The sequence below is a fragment of the Nymphalis io genome, chromosome 7 (genome assembly GCF_905147045.1).
Source record: "Nymphalis io chromosome 7, ilAglIoxx1.1, whole genome shotgun sequence".
NCBI classification, from domain to species: Eukaryota; Metazoa; Arthropoda; class Insecta; order Lepidoptera; family Nymphalidae; genus Nymphalis; species Nymphalis io.
The window spans coordinates 9,626,117-9,645,956 of record NC_065894.1 but is presented as its reverse complement, the minus strand read 5'-3'; the positions used below and the strand labels follow the sequence as shown (position 1 = coordinate 9,645,956).

The following is a 19,840-nucleotide window of genomic DNA, read 5'->3' as shown; positions in this document are numbered from 1 at the left end:
GCGAAAACCGAACACATAGGTTCAATAAGCGGCCAACAATTATCCATTTTCACGTACTTATGCATCTACAAAAACTCTTGTTACAACGCCATATAGTTTAGTTTCATTTGACATAATAGTAAAAATATTTTGTTCCATCAAAATTGTTCATATAGTGATGTAAAATAACGGTATTAATTAAATTAATGGACTGATGTTGGTTACCGCAGCATATGTGTGGCCGCAGACGTACTCATGATAATTCGATGTATGTGCTCCGCGAAAATCTGTTTTTATTTTCACATGCTATGAGGGATATTGAAGTTTATTACGAGACACGGAATTCGTTAAAATGTATCAAGATTTTCCACTGTTTCATATATTAACATTATTGTAGATTAATCCGATGTAATAATTATTTATCGTAATACCTTTACATAAAGCTCAATTATTTTATTTTCATCGTGTATTTTTCGGAAATGATTTCAAATTTAATATCAACATACACTTCATTAAAGATGGCTTTTACAAGTACCTTTGAATCTTTATTTTTCAAGATTGGTACAAGGTACCATTGTTAGGTATAAAAAAGTGCCTTATGTCCTTATTGGGATTTAATCTTGCTTCAAATTTTATCAAAATCACTTCAGTGATTTAGCCGTGAAAGCAGAACAGCCAGACAGATAGTTACTTTCGTATTTATAATATGTAAATGTTTACATCATATAGAATGATTTTCTTGTAATTTTTATATTATTTAATACTTATATAATCCTGGATCTGATGATAACTGATCAAATCTACGATTTTTATGATAACTGTTAATAAAAAAATAAATATTACGTTTGATTTTTTAAAGTTTCTTTTATGTTTTGAAATACTCCGGATAGGTATTTATTATAACATAATTCTTTTACACTGCGTTGGTATGCGTTTTTTATTAAACCTTATCGTTACAAGGTCAACATAACGAGCGATTAAGAAATTACTAACCATTATAACATAGCCCACGTCTGTATTATTCAATAGAGAGCGTTTTATAATCTATTAAGTCTACTTTGAACCTTATCACCTATGGCTTAGGATTGTAGTTTGTATAAATGTTTCTTTTATAAACAACATCTTACACGTATAAAAAACTGTTTAATAAAAAAGCCGTGATTTTTTATTTCTTTTATATAAGTGTATAGACGATTATGTCCTGGGTTATTTATTAATTTAAAATAAAAAAAATACTGTTAGTTTTTAATTTACGCCGTGCTATTTATAAGTTTATTGGTTTTAGTGAAACTTTTCGAAGATTTTATTATTTTACCTATAAGGTTTCAAGCTCAATCAACACGGTTGCCAAGCAACGGCACGCTTATTGAAATTTCATAATTTCACCCTTTGCTCCGTATTATCAACCAGTGTAAGAAGACTCGCAGTGCGGAAAACTCCAATATAAATAATTTAAGCGATGTCATTACGAGTTAAAATTGAAAAGGTATATCTGGAATGTCATTTAGAGATCATGGTTTTTTTTTTCTAATAAGAAGACGGACTGTCCAATGTTCCATCTGGTGGTAAGTGGTCACAACAGCCCATGGACAAGTAGTACTAAAAACATCAAGGATAGTACAATCGATAAAAACGGAGCTTATCTGTCACGGCCTATTTTCTTTGACTCGACTGGACGAAAACAATGTTCTACGAGTCACAATTATTCACAATCAACGCCTTTAAAAACATTTTGAAGCTGGGGAGTTAAGTATAAACGTATTTATTCTAAGCCGATAATGCCCCTATATACTTTATTTTAGTAACATTATTACGGTATAATATTTCTGGTTAATAAAAAAGTGTTAAATGAAAAGGATAAAAAATACAATAAAATCTAATTATTATTCTTAGCAATTTCAAATACCAATTCCTTCACCTACGTTATCAAAAAGTCCTCAATATCTTGAAACCTCGAAAGACTTTAATTTTTTCCTTCAAAATGATTTCCTCGTTGAGATCATTTAATACTGGTCCACATGCACCGTTCTTAATCCACAGGTAATATGAGTTAAGAAAATATTAGGGTCGTGTTTTCTTATGTTCTCACGAAGAACCTTAAAGTGAGTATACGACTTAAAACTGTATTAGTTCAAATTTAAAACAACGATTTAGTTTTATGATAGTTCTATGAAACTACAAACGGGCTAGGTTTGCATAACGTTGCATTAATAAAATCAAGTATCGATATAAAAGAAGTTATCGGATAACCTTTTTGAATAATGTGATAAGTTATTGAATTCTATATTATAATCTCAATTACACTTAGCGTTCATGTGTCCCACAGCTGGGCTAATAATTGTCTTGTTAGATACCTTCTTTTTTAAACAAAAAACTGTTTAAAAATGACTGCTAACTTGAGATTTTTGCGATTTTCATTATGAAGTCCATAAGGAGTAGCAAAATTGAAATTCAAATCACCAGCATCCCAAAAATATCTCGAACAAACGAGAAAAAAGCTTATATATTTTTACTAGCCAAAACACCGTTTGACTGGACTACGAGGCGAATATATTATATATATTATAATTCTTATTACATAACAAACACGTGAATATAGTACAACAATACAATACCCTCTTTTTGAACTGTACTCTAATGTGAATAGTGTCAATGAGATTGCCAGAGCCTCTCAGAATTCAAAGACCAGATTAAGCCTGGCATTCCACTGTTAAAATATAGTTGCATACTTTATAGTTTGTGATAATAGTCAACCGATTTAAAAATCTACTTTCGCTTGTATTATGTTGCATTAGCAATCTTTTGAAAATTACAGATTTGTACAAATAGCCGTGTGTGAATAACGTCCCTGAATAAAAAAAAACCTAAGATATATTACGTAATTACATTACTTATTGGATGTATAAATGGAACAAAATTTGAATAATGAAATTAAATCATTAAGCAACGAATATTAAACATATCAATATATCAACCAAATCAATTATAATCAATTGTTTTATAACGAAGAACGCTATGTTAAATTTGTATCTTAAAAACTCGTGTCAAAGAATACAATACAAAAAGTCCAAGTTTTCAATAGACGGTTAACCTAAGATAGTTAAACACAAAGACGTACGTAGCTACGATTAAGACGGTAGCAATCTCGGCACTTTGAATCTAAAATAGAATTGCCGGCTACCGGCGATGGCATTGTGACTACGTGACAGATTGCATGATTACTTATGCACAAACGTCCAGCATAATATTATATTCTAAGACTGATTTTAGCAGAACACTAATCCTAGCCGCAAAGTACTGATTCATTGACAGGATTTAAATTGAATTTCTATTGTCTAATATATATAGGGCAATACGCACATTAACATTTTTCAAAGTACATAAAATTAAATAAATATTTAACAAAACTCTTCTAAAGATATACTATATTACTTTTTAATGTTAAATATCCATGTGCCTTAGGATTACTTCTCAATAAAGCAAATAGCATAACGATCTGTTATGCCTTCATGCCCCCTCCGCCGCAGCTCTCAACTTTCTTGTCTGTGCGAGGTGCGTATACTATACACCTATAATATATATATTTTAAATACATTTATTTTAGTAACGAAACTCTATTGTTTTGTTTTTAATTAAAGAAAACCATGTATATCCAAATATGGGTAATTTATTTATATTTCAATAACCATTAATGTTCTATGTGTGGTAGGCGTCCCGTCCGAAACAGCCTGTGAATGTCCCACTGCTGGGCTAAAGGCCTCCTCTCCTCATTTTGAGGAGAAGGTTTGGAGCTTATTCCACCACGCTGCTCCAATGCGGGTTGGTGGAATACACATGTGGCAGAATTTCAGTGAAATTAGACACATGACATAGACGCAGGTTTCCTCACGATGTTTTCCTTCACCGTAAAGCACGAGATGAATTATAATCACAAATTAAGCACATGAAAATTCAGGCGTCCCGTAACGGCGACATTTTTTATTTAAATTCACCCTATTAGTTTGAGTGGGTCAAATCTTGCAGCTCGATTAAATAAAAGCTAGAAGTTTGTGTGTTTAGTTACTAGGTGCTACAAACGGTTGTGTCTAGTTTAAACGTTAAAGTTTTTAGTTTTTGTCTAAGAGCGTTGGTGACTACTTACCATCAGGTGGCCCATATGCTCGTCCGCCTTCCTATTCTATAAAAAAAAAAAAAAAAGTTAATGCTAGGCCCCATAGGTCGTTATGTGATCTTATATAGTCCTACCGTTCTTACGCAAAAATATTCATCCAGTTCGGACTAACACATACATAGATTAGTTATAACATTTCAACTTTACATATGGCTATATACATACGTTTGATCTACACTGGTTTTAATTTATGAGTAGAAATAATGCAACATAACAATAGTTGATTGTATAAACATAAGAAATAAAGATATATTATTATATAACATTGTTTCTCGGGCGGTATATTCTATTATACAATAAAATTCCGCAAACCATTTTACATTTACCAATAAGTAATTTTATTTTTTCAGCCTTTTGCCGTCCACTGCTGGACGAAAGCCTCCCCCATAGAACGCGAACCATCCCGATCTTGGGCAGTCCGCATCCATCCCGTAATAATAATCCGAAATGAGGACATTCGCCAGAGAATTTAAGTCACCGACATCGCGCGTAGAATTAGCTCGCTGAAGTGGAAGTGGGCTGGTCATGTCTTCAGGCGCATTGATGGCCGATGGAGCCGACACGTGTTAGAGTGGAGACCACGCTTAGGCAAACGTAGTGTAGGACGCCCTGTGACAGGATGGGCCGATGATTTAAAGTAAATTTAGAACTTATTTAAAAAAAGGTTTATAATACTGTACATGATTTATACATGTATTTTTTTATTGTTAATATTTTATACCGGTCCTGGTCGTAAGAATCTACATTCCGAGCCGGTGGTAGGTTAGTATTAAAATTAAAATTGTGAAATGATGATTTAAAAGTGCTTTCAGTAACAAGCTATGAATGTGCCACCACTGGGCTAAGGCCTCCTCTCCTTCTTTTAGGAGAAGGGTTTGGAGCTTACGCAGCTCTAATGCGGGTTGATGGAATACACATGTGGCAGAATTTCAGTGAAATTAGACACATGCAGGTTTCCTCACGATGTTTTCCTTCACCGTCAAGCACGAGATGAATTGTAATCACAAATTAAGCACTTGAAAATTCAGCGGTGCTTGCCCGGGTTTGAACCCACGATCATCGCTTAAGATTCACGCGCTCTTTCCACTGGGCCAACTCAGCTTTAAAAGTGCTTGTGAAAGTCTAATTGAATGAAGTATATTTGGACATTGAATTTGATTTTGATTTAAGAAATACATAACATATTGTTAATTTTTAATATACATATACATACATAAACAGTAAGGTATGTACTCGTATGTGTTTGTTATCATTACACATCAAAAACTCAGATAAACGCAAAACGCACACAACGAAACGTGACTCAATATCTCATACTGATAATATTTCGCAGTTGAACAAGTTTTTTTTTTTTTTATTCTAATATAATTATGAATGAACGGTTTTACTTTATCAATGTTGTTTAGTTAAACATTGATCCCGCTCTTTCTGTCACCTTCGATTTAATATTCAAAAAAAGAAGACAGCATCGTTTAACCAACCACATAAAGCTGTAATTTTGTCTTTAGAAACTGTACTACTACGAAAAATTTTAATACGAATTAAGCATTTTCTTGACACGGCGATACTAATATTATATTCTTAAATTGTATTTAAACACAACTCTATTACTGTTGTCTTATTATAGATTAAGACAATTGGAGTTATTATCCTTTTGTAATAGGTATAAGTTGTTCGGAGCGTCGTATCCGTGGAACAATTAGTCGCTTGGGTACCCATTAAGAGGTTTACTTCAAGAAATAATAAGACCTTAATGCACCCTAGACGGCTTTTAATCTATAGAAGATGGTAAGAATTCTAATTGACATTGTAAAATGGATTATTATATCTTGTTTTTATGTAAAATTTTAAAATAGTTTAATATTTAACAATATTTAATTATTGCCTACATTAATATTAGCATTTAGGTACAACTATTTTGTTTTAGTAAACTGAATTAACGTAAATAATAAAAATATCCACATTATATATTTTGAAGTTAACTAAAAGTATGTCTATAAAAAAAGAACTGAAAAAATTTATATTTAAGAAATAAAAAAGATGCTAGCAGAGCGTGGTTTCGATCCACGGACCTCTGGGTTATGGGCCCAGCACGCTTCCACTGCGCCACTCTGCTCTACGACGAAGCGACGAAATTATCTAACGGTTTCTTATTACACCACATATAGGTCGTATGACGTCACCGACATCTAAACGTGGTGATTTTATAATAGGAAACAATTGCATCATACTTTTTAGTCATTGTTTTGTTTAGTGATATGTATTTTGATTTAATGAAATAAAACTAATTATGTGCAGTCAATATGTATTGCATTATTTATATGCAAAATGAAAACATATTGTACGTTTGTGCCAAAAATAATTTCGACTTCCCTACAAAATACAGAAAACTTTCGATATTTATTTAAGAGCAAAATGTGTCATCAACTTTGGTAACATCCTGCATATCACCCTAACCACGAGACATGTATCAAAGTAACGTATCCAAAATTAAAGTGGCCATCCAATTTCCTGGATAAAAATAAGAGCACCTGTCCTGTCCCGGGTAATGGCATGAAGATTTATCCCCTATTACACGAAATTTTAATGTTACCCGCACGCCGGACTAATGTGAGGTGTGTGTTGGATAATATTTATGTTGATGTTGGAATGGCCTGTAAATTTTAAGGGTTTCCTGAACATTGTGTGGGCTGTGACATGGAAATTCAATGCCTGTTGTCTTTGTTCATTTAATATTCCTATGTTTCTGCTATTATTCAATTTATTCATGTCATAGTATATATGTAGAGTCAAATGGTAAAAACACCTGATTCTTTAAGATATTATGATAAAGATTGTGGGTTCAAACTTGGGTACCGCTTAATTTTCACGTGCTTAATTTGTGTTTATAATTATTCCTGTGATGGGAGGTAAACGAAAACAGCAGCGTGGTGGAATATCCATTTAAACGTCTCCTCAAACGGATAGAAATCCCAGCAGCGAAATACATAAGTTTTTTTTTCTTATAATAATTAGTGTATAAATTTTATTACTTTGATAAAAAATAAAGTCGATTTTTGTAAAATGTTATGTAACAATATTAGCCTAGTATATTATCTGACAGCGCATCTGACCTTTGCGTCGGATAGCTTTATTCCCCATAACCAATCAATTCCACTTCATTTCGCATGTCATTTGCAATCACAGTCATAAACAAACCCTGTCCACTTAACTTTGAACCCTTGTACGTCTTTCGTCACCTCAGCATTTGGCCTTCTGTTAATAGTAAAGAGGGGCGAGGAAGGCCTTTTATAACTAAACGCTTGAATCAACCATTTAAACTAGGTCCATCCGAATCGATACTTCGTGGAATACAATAGTAGCAAGAGAGTTCGTTGTATAATGGGCACATTGGTCAGTGATTCGGAAACTCGTGATAATGTAAGTGAATTACTGATCACTTTGAGATGACTCTTTTGAAAATTAATTTCTAGAAGCTTACTAATGTAAATCTCTTCGGTCTGGTAGTTAGATGTTGGAATAGTTACTACATTCGCTTAATCGTTATGAAGGGCATTCCGTGCAGCACGCAAAGGCTAAGGTCGTTTCATGCAGGCGATTTTCGCTCTAGTGGTTAAATGGGATTGTTTTAAACGCTTATAAGCTTTTTTAGCTTGGTCGTCTTATCTTCCAGGATATTAGGTTTCTTTGTTACTGCTATTGCAGAAATGCAGTGCTGGTGCCGCAATTTTAATTTAAAACTTAATTGAAATCTGCATTCCTACAAGAGTAGAGAACATAACGTAAGAAAAGATAAAAGTAAACTTCCTTCATTTTAACGACAAGCACTATGTTTAGGCTGAACTTGTCTATATATGTACGTTTAAAATCCTCTGAAAGGTTTCGTTTCATCGTTACATCGGATAACCGAAAGGTCGAATTTACATAACTCTCAATTATACACGGATTTAAAATGTTCATGGCACGTGCATGAAATATAAATAACAAAAATATATTTTGACAAATATAAAAGCGAGTCCGAGTCACCTGTTACGATTTTTCTGCAAAAATTGGTAACAGTTTGACGTTTATATTTTTTGATTCGGGAAACGTTTTATCAATCGAAAAAACATCCGCATACCATTTTCTAGTCGTGTTTTTTTATTCTTCATTTTATTTTTAAGTAATTGAGCCCAGTTGGTCAAATGGTTTTTACAAATATAATCTTATATCTGCAAATAAAGATTGCAGCTTCAAAGCCGGGGGCTATCTGTAGCGTAAAATTTACAAGCTGTCACTTACTAAACATATTACATTAGTAATATTTGATTCAGACATCAATTTAATCCTTTGCCTGCAATTAGGCATTAATCACAGTCTTCCCAAATGCCATAATAATTTACATATTATCAATTACTAAGCTAAATTATAATTATAATCGCATCATTAAATACTGTAAACATAATCACAATAGTTTAGGTACTCAGCTATGTTAAGCAATGTGTCCAGGCGTAACATTATATTATTCAGATCAGTGGAGTCTGCAATTGCATTCAAAATGCGATTAGATTTATATATAATAATAACACATAATAGTATAATTATTTAATAATAAAATATAATATATAATACTTAAATTGTTAATTGTTTAATTGCTTATATAAAATAGAAGATAATATGTCGATGTTAATTGAGAACTAATACAGTTTATTTTTAGTTAAATACTAATTTCGCTCTTTCTGTCAGTATTAATTTGAAATTCTAAAGAAAATCACACAGCCTTGTTTAACTAATCACAGCATTTGTTACTATAGCCGTAAGACGTTAATGTAATTATAAAAAATATAGAGGTCCTTATAATTAATATATATATATATATATATATATATATATATACATTGTCATAACGATCGTTTATATTTATTTAATCTGAAAAGTGGCTAAGATCTATACAGCCAACTCATAAAGTCATTCCTATTAAATCATTAATGATTATAAACGATAAATTTAATTGAAAACTAAAAATATCTAAATAGTATTTAAAATCAAATCAATATGCGTCCCATTATCAGTATAACGAACGCCATTTGTGTTCCACAATAAATACAGGATCTGGGGGCGAGTTAACCAAATTTGCATATTGATTGTTTACAGACGTGTCCAGACTTGTCCGGTTCGTCTGTCTAAGTAACTCAAACGCTAACATTACTAGTTTCAGAGATAGTTCTACGTAATCCATAAATATATATCATAGTATGGTCAAAATAATCATAGTTAAGTAAAGTAAAAAATTACTTTGCATAACTGGATAAGGACTCGACTCTTATTGAGAAGGTTTAGAGCTCGTCTATCACGCTCCAATGTGGGTTAGTGACACTTTTGAGGCATTATTTTATCCGACACATACATTTCATTATGTTTCAATTCACCGTAGAACACTAGATGGATTATAAGCAAAAATTAAGTATTTCAAAACATAGTGCTTGCCCGGGTTCGAACCCGCTATCTTCGGTTAAGATTCACGTGTTCTAGCCACTGGGCCATCTTGGCTTGGCCAATATAACCCTAGGGACATTTTACCAATAGTATAAACGAATTTAGAAGGACTTAAAATATTATATTTTTACTAAAACATTCCTCTTGCCTATTGTTCATGCAGCTATCACCTATTACTCAGTTTCGATATGCACTTTGTTGGTGATGTATTGAAATAAAAATAAATAAATACTATAACATATCATGTTGCAAAATCATGGTGTTGCTTGTTCAAAATTTATTATTAATAACATAGAACTCAGGTGCGTTCCGGAACTCAATCTACATCACGCACCCTTTTCATATTATACTAAAAGTTTACCCTTTAGAACGTTGCTAGTGAATTTCCATCAAATTGCAGTCTCAGACAATTTTTAAGTCGCTTCAATATTGCCTAGCCTGGTCCATTATCTCGTCAGCGTCATTGTAAGTGCCATCTATCCTAAGACGGTTCTCTAATGGAGGTGTCATGTTACGTTCTCGAATATCGTCATCCGCTTATTTTTATTGCCTGCGTTGACAACGTTCAATATGTTGATTATACATACAAGGTCATCTTAGTGTTATTTTTTATACGATAAAAGCCTATTAAAACTACAACCTTAAGATTTTACCACTTTACTGGTTGTAGGGCTTTGTGCAAGCTCGTCTAGGTATATAGCACCCACTCATCAGATATTCTACCGCAACACAACAGTTCCTGGTATTGCTGTGTTCCGGTTTAAAGGGTGAGTGAGCCAGTGTAATTACATGCACAAGGGACAAAACATTTTAGTTCCCAAGGTTGGTGCATAGGCGCATTGGCGATGTAAGCGAGGGTTAATATTTCTTACAATGCCAATATCTGTGGGCGTTGGTGACCACTTACCATCAGATGACCCATATGCTCGTCCGCTTACCTATTATATAAAAAAATAAAAAAGATAAACAACTCAAGAGATAACCTTTGAATAAATACAAAAAACATACAAATATTTAAAAGCAGTGCGCAGTAGCAACAGATTTACGTCAAATTAATATTATTTATTAAAGAAAATACTTTTGGGCCAAAATATTTGAAAATCCAAAGTAAATACAAACTTGTAAATTAAAAGCATATATATTACCCATACCTTATATATATATTTATATATTCTTACTAAACTGGAAAAAAAGGTAACTTCTTTATTTGTTTTAGCAAACAATAACCATATATACGTACGTGTATGTATTTATTATATAATTGTTATAATAATTGCTCAAAGGCCTCATATGGAAATCAGTTTATTGTGCAAACGCGTATTTATATGGGGCTAAGTAATTATCCTTGGATTATCGATAATCCAATTTATATCTTTTCAAGAGGAATGTACACAGTAAATAATATTTATACTAAAATATCAAGATCCCATAAGAGATAATTAAATTGTCTTTTATAATTATGTTAAAAATAAAAAATAAATAATGAAATTGCCAATATTTCTATAGTATAACTTTTAAAAAAAAACTTTCGAAATAGGAACAGTGATGGTGAAATCTCTCGATCAATCGTTATTGCTCATTCGTCTAACTTTATTCATAGGGATATAACGTGGGAGTGTTATCACCTAGCCCGCTAATTGCATTTCAACGGCTGAATTATGAGCTATGCGTGAGTCATACCGGACAATAAGCGCGTCTGGGTTCTGGACAGTTGTTTACGGGGCATGTTATTGGATGAACATTGGACCCAAGCACGCCAGTTCCATGAAACTGACATGACGATTGACAATTTAAGGATTCATTTGTAAGTTAATAAATTACAGTGCCGTTCGCAGTTTAGCTGTTTCAAGTAAAATGGGTTATTTTGCGGTTTTGGTTCAAATTTATGTTTTTATCTCTCAATATTTAATAATTTCGTTTTAAGGTAAACTGAAAAATTAATATCAATTAATATGTAAGTATGGGAGAGGCCTATGTTCAGCAGTGGACAACGATTGGCTGTTGATTGATTGATTGAATATGTAAGTACGATATCAATATAGTTTTCTTTATTATTTAAATTTAGAATTTACTTAAAAAACAAAAATTGAGTCACTGTTTGTTTTATTTTTCATCTCTATTGGGTCCTTCAGATTATGTTTATGATAGAAATAATGTTTGCAGTTTTATTTTGTATTTCCCTCTTCATGACGTATTTATTTAAGCATAACGACTATGTATTTGTTGTTATAAAAAATCGTTTGGTATCTTCACAACATTTGCAGTGTTTGCATAAACGTTTTTGCGAAACTCTAACGATGCAATATTTTGTGAATTCCAAATTGCAGCTTTATCGCCTGACGCGATCAAATACGAATCCAGTGATTTATTCGTTCACCGTAATTTCTTTACGCGGACATCCTATTATAGAGTAAATAATTGCAACACGTTATACAATTTAGCAATCGTTTGTATTGCACCAGCTTTTAGGTATTTTATTTTAACCTTTTTTATAGATAACTATAGGATAGAAACCTGCTATAGCATGCTTAATGCATGCTCTTTTTGCAATTAGTGTTTGTTAAAGTTAATCACGTAACATACCTTCGTTGTTAACATCATAATCATAACTAATGATTTCTTTTAAATTAACATTGATAATACAGTTGCCAAGCGTAAAAAGCATTGAAAGATGGAACTTATTATAATCTTAAATAAATTCGCAACAATGTAATATATATCTTAATACTATACAACTAAAGTCTCATTTCAGTTAAAGCAATTACGACAAAGCGTACGTTCGTACCATATAATTCCTCTGTATTGAGGACCTACGGGCGGGTAGATTTCAATTGATAGTATAGTTTGCGGTTGGAACCGTGCAGGACTATGTTTTAGTTGCATAAGCGTATAGTGTTGACGTTACTTATTGTTCTCAGCGAGCCTTTGTTCGATATTGTTTATGTGGTGAGATGGGAATGAAACACCTGTTTGTTCTACAATAGTTACGGATAAATAGGGAGCCGTTGTCTGCGCATTTAGTTTGCTAAGCGTCTTTGGAGCGGTGTGTTGATTTCTTACTATTGTAATCTTTACTTGTTAGTATATAGGAAATGAAGAATAGGATGTTTAAAACTCCACTGCAGTCATATTAGTGATTGGGTTGGTATAAATCGATATTAATATTAAATATATAATAAATTTATATAGTATATACAAATATCACAGAATACATGTGCTATTTAACGTTTGTACTCATTTGACCCGTATGTATATCGCTTAAGCTTGCACACAACAATTAGCACAGGTATTTTCAAATCTGTATTTTTTTTGCTTTTTAGCAACACAGAACTTAAACCATACTATACAGCATAGAAATATACAAGAATTAGGAAAATGGAGCATGGTAGCATTAGTCAACTGTTAAGATGCGTCCAAAACATATCTTTCATCTAGTAGAGAGAGCAGCATGGTCGAAGATCAATAATATCTTATGTTTGAAATAAGCATGCTTATTATAAGAATCCCTCTGCAAATGCTACTAATAGCAATAAAGGCTCAATAATGACATGGTTCCGTGCTAACAATGAGTATGTGCATCATTGTTATACGATTAGATAAGCTGATAATCAATGATTGTTTCAGGGCTAGTATTTTATGACATTTTATATATTTATTTCACTGCCTCATTGGTCTAGTGGCTTGATATAAGGCCGCAGACCCGGAGGTCCTGGGTTCAATTCCCAGGTCGGGCCAATAAAAAGTTATTGGGTTTTTCTGTCAGAAAATTCTCAGTAGCAGCCCGGAGTGTGGAAGTGTGTACACTCCCGTGCCTCGGAAAGCACGTAAAGCCGTTGGTCCTGCGCCTAAACTCTTTCCGGTCGTGTCGAATTGCCGTCCCATCGGATTATGAGAGTTAAGGAATAGAGAGTGCACCTGTGTTTGCGCACACACTTGTGCACTATAATATTTCCTGCGTAGTTGGCTAATCTCTCTTGAGATTGGCCGCCGTGACCGAAATCGGTCTGGAGGACATTATTTATTATTATCATTACATATTTATTTATAATTTATTGTGATCTTGTGAAAAAAGTACCGAAAAATAAATAGAAATAAGGTAGTATGTGTGATTGTATGTTTATTAACGTATGTCTATGTAAGGATAAATCAGTATTAGTGCAATATATACCTGCGGAGTGCGAGTCAGCTGTGTTTATATTTTCTATCCGTAACAGCCTGTGAATGTCCCACTGCTGGGCTAAAGGCCTCTTCTCCATTTTTTGAGAAGAAGGTTTTGAGCTTATTCCACCGCGCTGCTCCAGTGCGTGTTGGTGGAATACACATGTGGCAGAATTTCAGTGAAATTAGACACATGCAGGTTTCCTCACGATGTTTTCCTTCACCGTAAAGCACGAAATGAATTAATATCACAAATGAAGCACATGAAAATTCGGTTAAGATTCACGCGTTCTTGTCACTGGGCCATCTCGGCTTATATTTTCTAATAATTATTAATAAGAATATTTTTAAACGTTAATAACGCAAGGGCTCAGTCCTGACCCCTTGGGCTATTGCCGAGGACCCCTTCCAGCACAATCATAATTGGAGGGGTAAATAGGAATATTAGTAAATCTTTAAAACGAGGATTGCTATTAGTATTTTAGATATTTTTACATTTTTTTACTCAAACGACTCACTAACGTTGTTAATTTATTTCATTGTGCTTGTTCTACGGGTAAAGGGTTTCCTACGACACCTCTAGTTTTAATTATAATATGGATATATGTATAAGTATATACTTCATATACATCAAACTCAAATAACTGAAAATATCTCAAATATATTACATCAATTTAAAACCCTTACACCGTCACGTTTTCACGCCGAATTTATTTTTTCAAACATCATCAACATAAAAGGAGTTGAAACGGCTTATTCTTATTTTTCCAGTTCATTAGCCGAGCCGCGCCAAACGGTATCAGTAACTTTGCGAGAAAATATCTTTGAAGATGTGTGTATTGTGCTGCTTCACGTCTAGTGTGTTCGACATAATGGTACTAATGAGAAAGCTTAACTGATTGAAGTAACAAAATCCTTAAGAACTTCTGATTATAAATCTCTTCTAAATATTATTCGTTGTGATAGATAAATTTTTGTATGTGTTTAAATTTTGTTATTGAAAACATTATGAAAGTAGTTATTTGTTTTTTTTTTTTATATTAAATAGGAAGGCGGACGGGCATATGGGCTACCTGATGGTAAGTGATCACAAACGCCCATAGACATTGGCATTGTAAGAAATGTTAACCATCACTTACATCACCAATGCTCACAACCTTGGGAACTAAAATGTAATGTCCCTTGTGCTGTAATTACACTGGCTCACTCACCCTTCAAACCGGAACACAAAAATAACAAGTACAGCTGTTTTGCGGTAGAATATCTAATGAGTGGGTGGTACCTACCCAAACGAGTTTGGGATGATGATGATGATCTTTTAAGCGATTCCGGCCACGGTTTTCACTATCGGAGATTAGCCAACGTTAAAGATTATCGAATACAACTGTGAGCGCAAACACAGGTGCACTCATATCTGATGGGATGGCAATCCAACATGACCGGTAAAAGTTGAAGCGCAGCACCAACGGTTTTAAATGCTTTGAAAAGAAATGCTGTGGTATTAAATCGAAATTAATTATTATACTTAAATGTAACCTGACATAATAACATAAAATGTACAATTTTATCCTAGATAATTAAAGGCCAGAGATGTCCCAGTGGATAAAGTACGTGGCTCTTTATCAAAGGTCACAGGTCACGTGGGTGCACGTGCTGTGGGGCACTCTGTAATCTCCGCTAGCTACTAGATTAACGAGCTAGCTAATTAGTATTTATATATAAGTATCTGACCTAATATCACTATACATTTGCAAATTGTGACGTCATATTAATTATTGATTTCCATTCCGTAACGAATAACCTTATTTACCCTTTTACATATAACAGTAACAGCCTGTTAATGTCCCACAGCTGGGCTAAGGCCTCCTCTCCCTTTTCGAGGAGAAGGTTTACAGCTTATTCATTTAGAGCTTATTTTTATTATAAATATATTATATATTTTACAAACTATATAAGAAATAAGTTGACATTTAAATATATACATATATTTAAGAGTGTAAAATATTTATTATGTAATTATTTACTTCGTACGTTCGTTACTCGAGCGAAAGATTGTTACTCGTGAGCAGCGAAGCAACGTGTCGACGCCTCACACCTGCCGCTAGAAATATTGCTATCTCCACGGTGTGTGTTAAGCTCAAGGGATATCACGTGTGTACAGAGTAGTTTGTTACAGAGTATACTTTAAAAAAACATTTTGATACTAAAGGTTATGTTTTCGATTATCTCGTTGACAAATGTTGATAAAAAGTAAATGTATATTTATTTAAGATCAAACATCACTTTTATCTATAAATAATTAAAGGTTGGAAGAGGAAAGCCACGAATAGATCGGACTGGAGAGTTTTACTGGACCAGGCTAAGGCCTACCCGCGGCTGTAACGCCTCAGATGATGATGAATGTTTAATTTCAATATTATATTCACTTTTATTGCCGAATTAAACATAAACAGAACCTTTAAAATAAATATCAAAACGTTCACACGTTTTTCTAATCTAAAAAAACTTGTATGGTTACATTAATTTGTCTTGGTGCACATAAAATGATGCCATTTTGAACAAATTACTTGGATAACATTGAATATTGAGAGAGCAGACTCGTTCTAAATTTAAAATCTCCATTTCTTACAATTGAAACTTTGTTGATTGCCTCGCCTTTCATATATAATGGAATAAAATCATCATTTCCAACATTCATCGTACGTAATCCGTTAAATTTAATTTTCTAAAGCCTTCTCGTCCCCAATCCATATCTATCCGTAATCAATCATATCGGGATCAATGGGAGTCTCTAAATAAAGTATTAAAAACCCATTAGACCAAACTTTCATACTCCTTTGTTGTTACCCTTCACGTTTCGGAGATAAAGCTTAGCGCGTATGAACCCTTGAGAAGAACTAACGATACGGGTTCTGTATTGAAAATTTATTCTGCGTACGCGGTTTCATGATGGTTAGTTACGATCCTAGATCTAGACTTTAGTCCTAGATGAGCCGTATGTTTTTTAATATTTTCTTTCATTAATTAAAATTAAATCTATTTATAAAAAAATATTTATTAATAAAATAGTTACTGTAAGTGAATACGTCATTAACGCAATAAATAATACTATATAACAAATACGTATATATTTTTAAAAAACATGGAAATCATAATAATGTGGGATGAGTTAAGAAACATATTATGTATATGTTTCAGAATTGAATCTGATTTTAGAAAAACTTCGAATTGGAATACGAAATCATACAAATTGATGTTAATAACTCACTCAATTACTCTTAAAATCCGAATAAGACGGCTGAATACATTTAACAAACCACAAGTTGCGCCAATAATGAATCAATTACTTTACCATTTTGTCCACCAATAAAACGGCGGTTTTTGAAGTAGCACGCGTTTTTTTTTATAACAACGCTGTTGTATCAAGGAAACTCCTAACTATACTTATTGCAGACATCGGCAATGTAAGGAGTATGAACCATTTCTTACAACGTCACCGCACTGGCAACCTGTAATTACACTGACTATTGTATTGAATGGTAACCGGATGGTCTGGTCACCGCGTACGTGTTTATTATCAAAACTAATTCAAAGATATAACTTTCGTTCAAATTTAAGACACGTAATATGAATTCATTTTGTCACTTCCATAAATTGTAATTTTAGGTTATACAATATCGTTGTCAACCCACCGTTTTACCTTGATCTCTTACAACCGAAACCATTCGTTCCATTTATTTAGTGAAATACAACACGGGAAATGTGTAAATAGCTCAAAATAAAATGGCAAAGGCTTTCAAGTAAACATGGAAAATATGTGTTGTTCGAGTTATTTTTTTACATGAGCGAGGCATTATTTTCGAGTGATATTTTGTTTTTGAAAACGAAACTCCTTGGTGGCCAAACTTATTGGAAGTAAAAATGGCAGATTCATGTTTCTTCGTGGTTTTAACTGTCGGAGGAATTCTTAACATCTGAATAGAATTTGTTGTTAGAATATTTTTCAAATCAATTACATTTTCAAGTCTGATATCTCTAGGAGATTTACCTTATATTTTTCAAATAATCTTAACTTTTAAATATCGTCTATATAAACATGTTTTTAAAAACTTTTTGTTTCTTAACATAATATTACTTGATAAATATGTACATTAATGTATGTATATATTTACATAATTTTGCGTAGAATATACAGAGATGTATGTTTTTTTACCGTCGAGTACGAGATGTTAGGTAAAAACAAATTAAACATGCTATAACAACCTTTCCCGGATTTAGCTTCGCTGTATTTTGTTAGGATTCTTTAGTTCGTGTTTTGTTTTACCTTTTTACATTTAAATAAAAATAATTAATTATTATTATTAAGCAGTGCTAATGAAATAAAAATTGTAATATTATTTATACAGCTATATATACTAGCCCAGCTATATATAATGTCTCGATCCTGCAACAACTGCACATAAAAACGAGATTGTCAAGTATTTGCTACCAGCGTGTCCTTCGTTATTTTGGTCATATAGCGCGAAGGCAGCCTGACAGCCTCGACAAGCTGATGGTGCTTGGAAAAGTAGAGGGGAAACGACCAAGTGGCCGCTGCCCCACACGATGGTCGGACCAAGTTACCAACCTCACTGGTCTCCAAGTGACCGCAGCCCTGAGGAAAGTTGAGGACAGGAAGGACTGGAGAAAATTCACAGAGATCGTGACCCAGACCCTAGATCAGAGTGGACACGACCTTCAGCAATGAAGTAAACGACCGAGAAGAAATACTAGCAAATCGTTACGGCTTCGCACGGGTTAATAAGATGATAGTTTAGGAGATCTCGTGATGAGTGGTATTTAGCTTATATATATGCAGATACGCCTTATTAATTTCACTAGTAATTAAATTTAAATTAATTAGAACCCAGAACAGACATTTATGTACATGAACATGTCTGTTTGTCCTGATTCTGGGTGTAATTATCTATATATGTATTTATAAAAGAAAAGTAGTATATGTAGTATATCAGTTGTAGTTGTATTTTGGGATCAGATGGCCGTGTGTGGATAAAATCCCGTATATTTTTATTATAATATGTAAGTTACTAATTGTATTTGCTTAGAAAAGTTTTGGAGCAGGTCTTCTTTGCACGTGAGAGTAAAACTTTAATGTCAATTTTAAGTGTAACGTTTCTGACGCATGTTCTTCAATCTCGAATTTTTGCAAGCGTTTTAATGTTTTGATATAAAATAAGGAGTGAGACATGAGGATAAGGAGGACGATAAGGAGTGGGAAAGTCAATGAAATTTGTTTATTGGAAACGATTGAAAATTCGGCGCACCGTCTATTGAATGCGAACATTCTTCAATTGACTTTGATTTATGACAAATTCCGGTACTCTTTTGACCGTCGTGACATATTTTTCGCATTACTCGAATTGGAGGCGAGAACATTGCATCTTTCATTCTCTTTATAGCTTTTATTTGAACGTCGAATAAATTTGTTCGAACTTTCAGAAATAATTCCTTCGGTCGTTGACCTTTATATATACACATGCAAACATACATACATGTTATATGTGAATTTTAATTAATATAACTTGAATTAATTACGATTTTAGTGTAAAAAGTATATAATGTGGTTGGCAAACCTTTGTTATGAAGCACCCACTAAGAAAAGAAATTGCTTATTTTTCCTTTGTTCCATACATCCATCTAAACATATCAAGGTAGGTCGATAGATAAAATGGATAGATTAGTGTAAGTTTATATAATTTCATACATAACTAGAAAAACCTGAAAAACCTGAAAGACTTACTGCCTGCGTATATATATAGTCATGGTATAGAAGTTGATGTAGAGAAGCGCCATCTAGCAGCGAGTTACAATAATATTTTGTAGTATCCATAAAATCTTCACCATGAAAAAATACATATAAAGCCATTTTTTATAGTGAAGGGATTTTTGAAGTCTATTCTAGTCTACGAAGATTGGATTGGTGGATACACATGTGACAGAATGTCATCCAACACATGTAGGTTTCCTCGCGATGTTTTCCTTTGCAACCGAGCCCGG

General features: G+C 33.1%; 1 protein-coding gene and 1 non-coding gene across 3 annotated transcripts in view; both read right to left on the bottom strand.

Annotated features, from left to right (window-relative positions):
* The window catches only part of LOC126769428 (uncharacterized protein CG43867), a 327,165-nt gene that overhangs the window by 152,709 nt on the left and 154,616 nt on the right, over positions 1-19,840 (bottom strand). The window lies entirely within an intron of this gene.
* Positions 6,195-6,266, bottom strand: Trnam-cau (transfer RNA methionine (anticodon CAU)). The gene has a single exon. It is a non-coding gene; the product is annotated as a tRNA-Met (tRNA).